Genomic DNA, 3,366 nt, shown 5'->3' with positions numbered 1-3,366 from the left:
TTAAAATGATTTTCGTTGACCATCAACAGTAAAAGGTCACGAAAAATATATAAAGGGGTATGAAAGAGTGGTATCTCAATAACTTAGTGAGAGGCTCTCTCTCCCAAGTTTTAGTGTACTTATAGAACTCATATTCACATTGATGTTTTTTTACCTTTACAAAAGAGGAATACCATTTAAAATTAAAGAAAAAAGTACCGTGTAGAAAAATCCTTAATTTATTTTGCCTTAAAAGTTAAGCTTACTTGCTCATTTCTCTCGATTAAATGTTTTAGGATGCGTAGGTTAATCAACATGGGATCTGAGTTTGTATTGAGTCTTTTAAAGAAAGGGACTTAAATTTGTAATGAATTTCTAAAATGCGACGTTTATCCGTTGTTTATATAACGTAATATTACAAATGGCCCGTGCATTTCACGGGTATTAAATCTAGTATATAACTAAAGGAGCCTTTTTTTTTCTAATTATATTATTAGCATTAGAATTAGGAGATAATTAATTACTTACAATTTTTCTATTATAATTAGGAATATAATTTTCCTATTAGAAATGAGAATTAATTACTTATTTTACCATTCTCCTATTAGAAATAGGAAATAAATTAACAATTTATTAAGACTTTTTTTCCTAATTATACTATTAGAATTAGGAGATAATAATTATTTTAAATTTTTCTATTATAATTAGGAATATGATTTTCCTATTATAAATGAGAATTAATTAATTATTTTACAATTTTATTATTAGAAACAAGAAATAAATTAATTATCTACAATTTATAAATATTAAAAAATTATTCATTAGTATTTGTTCACTTTTTATTAAATTAGAAGGAAAAAAAACCTTTGATATATTTATAATATCCAATTTTATAACAACTTCCGATTAAAAAAAAAGAGGTATTATGAGGCTAAAAGCCCCTAGCCGAACTGGGTTGTGACAAATGTGCGTGCATAATACGTACTACATGGAATTTACTCATGTAAAGAATAAAATGAAGGCTGAAATATGCCCCTACGTCTTTTGTTATTGTTAATGTCATATTTAATTATACATAATACGAAGTTTATTTTTAAATGTCATATGTATTTCTCCTACTAATTTTAAAGTTATTTCCCTCACAAAGTCACAATAATACACTTCAACTTTTATTGATAATTTATTATTATATTATTTACATTCATTTGTCATTATATAAAAGTATATTAATCAAAATTTAAATAAGATATTCACAAATTATTGATAACTACAAAGTTTGATATCTATTTTTCAAGGAGTATTAAAAGATAAAGAAAGTTGCTGCTAATTTGCGAATCGAAATATCATATTATGACAAATGAGTAAATGTTTTGAAAAACTTTATTGTGCGATTGTTTTACAATTTAAAGTAAAAATGGTACCACGAGTAATAAAATAGATTTGAATGAGGCTTGAAGGTATATTAGATACACTTATTATAGAAATATGTATAAGATTAAGATTCAATTCAAGCAACGATCAACATTAAAAAAAAAAGTCATGAAAAACACATAAAAGGGTAAGAGTAGTCTTTCTCTAACATAGTGAAGATCATCTCTCTCAAGCTTTTCTTCCGACAAATTTACATGTATAAAAAACGGTACTATTCCATTATATGGAGCAAACTAATTATTGTTGATTCTATATATATATATATATATATATATATATATATATATATAGAGGCGGGATCTCGTGAGTTTGGTTCTTACGGTGAGTTGTGAGTTTGGAAATCAAGACCATTAGATTAAGGGAAACAAACGGCTGTGATTGAATAAAAAAACGAAACAAAGCTTGGGATTTAAAGAGTCGCGTTCTTCCCCCTGTTCTCCATTCCTTAATAACACACTCTCTACTTACCTTTCCTTTTCACAGTTCGTCCTTTATTTTTTCACTGTACTCTCTAATAATCTCCATTCCCAGATAAAAAATCGCGTTCATCATATATCTCTTACCTTTATTTCTTCAATAATCATGTCAGATTTCCTTTTTAATCCTAACTTTTGAAGAATCAATCACAAAATCATCAAATCATAGATGTAATTGAAGATCTTGAGTTTTACTCGTATGATAGATATGGAGTAAAATCGATACAGTGATCAAGACCGAAATCGGAGATTTAATCCTACATTATTTATAGTTTTAAGGCCTTCCATGCTTATTGCCCAATACTCTCTGACAAATTTTAGATCCTGTCACTCACCACTAAGTGGTATGATTCTATTTAATAAGTCAGTTTTTTTTTTCAGCATTATATTTGTGGTATTTCATTGTGCGGAGGTTTGAGATTTGTAGCCAAGACGATTCGCGTATCCTCGCGTCCCGGTTGAGTTTCAACAGAAGAGATTTTCCAAGATTAAGTAGCCAAGAGGGGAAGATGTGCAAGAGACTAAGACTTGCTGTGCTTTAGTGTTTATCTGGATTTTAGCTGGAAATTTCTGCAATTTTTCCGGAATTACATGTGTATTCTTTCGACAGCCTGAACTTATAAGCAGATTTTTTCATGTACTCATTGTGTGTAAACTGTACTGCTTCCATAATTCCTTAATAATTGGAAAATTAAATAACACTAAATTACATAAAATGGTGGACATGATTGATAATTATCTTGATCTGAATTTTATATAAGGCAAGATTCTGAGAAAGAAGCTTGGTGAGAGGAAGGTCGCAGAGCTAAGGAAGTTGGAGGAGGTGGTTCCTCTGATTAGCGAGTCAACAAGGAAGAGGAGGCGTGCAAAGCCATTGAAAATGGTAGACATGATTGAGAAGGTTTTAATAGAGAACGAGAAACACTTTGATGTGAAGAATTCAGGTCAACTTGTGCCTACAAATAAAGCAAGGACGAGGATAAAGAAGCAAAAGAAGATGATTTTGATTGAGGAATGGAAACATATAGATGTGAAGGGTTTCTGTCGAGCAGATATAGGGATTAAAATGGTACGAGTCACTTGAACAGCCTGAATTTCTAAATTAATTAGCGAGCATTATAATGATCATCCATTCGGGTTCGATACGGGCTGCTTGTCAAATTTTGTTAAGGTGACACTGCTGTCATTTGATACTGTATTTTCATCCTTTGGTTTTCCTGGCATGTGCTCCCATTGAAAAGAAACAACGCCCGGATTTCTAATTGGGCCTGATTTTATGTCCGACGAGGAGGCAATGTGGGCTTGGAGTGACGAGGTTTCCTATCCATCATAATAAACATAAAGATACTACTTACTTGCTTGTCCTTCGCTTAAAATGTATACCACTCGAAAAAAACATCACAATAACAGCAGAATAACAGCAGAATAACAGTAGAATAACAGCACAATAACACGTGGTAAAAAAAAGAAAAAAAAATCA

General features: G+C 30.5%; 1 long non-coding RNA gene across 1 annotated transcript; it reads left to right on the top strand.

Annotated features, from left to right (window-relative positions):
- Window positions 1-1,850: 1,850 nt before the first annotated feature.
- On the top strand, window positions 1,851-3,133 carry LOC141608002 (uncharacterized). The gene is made up of 3 exons (XR_012526965.1): window positions 1,851-2,230; window positions 2,314-2,532; window positions 2,648-3,133. It is a non-coding gene; the product is annotated as an uncharacterized LOC141608002 (long non-coding RNA).
- The last annotated feature ends 233 nt before the right edge of the window (window positions 3,134-3,366 follow it).

Source organism: Silene latifolia, chromosome 1 (assembly GCF_048544455.1).
Source record: "Silene latifolia isolate original U9 population chromosome 1, ASM4854445v1, whole genome shotgun sequence".
Lineage (NCBI taxonomy): Eukaryota > Viridiplantae > Streptophyta > Magnoliopsida > Caryophyllales > Caryophyllaceae > Silene > Silene latifolia.
Note: the sequence above shows the minus strand (reverse complement) of the source record. Positions and strands in the feature narration are given on the sequence as shown.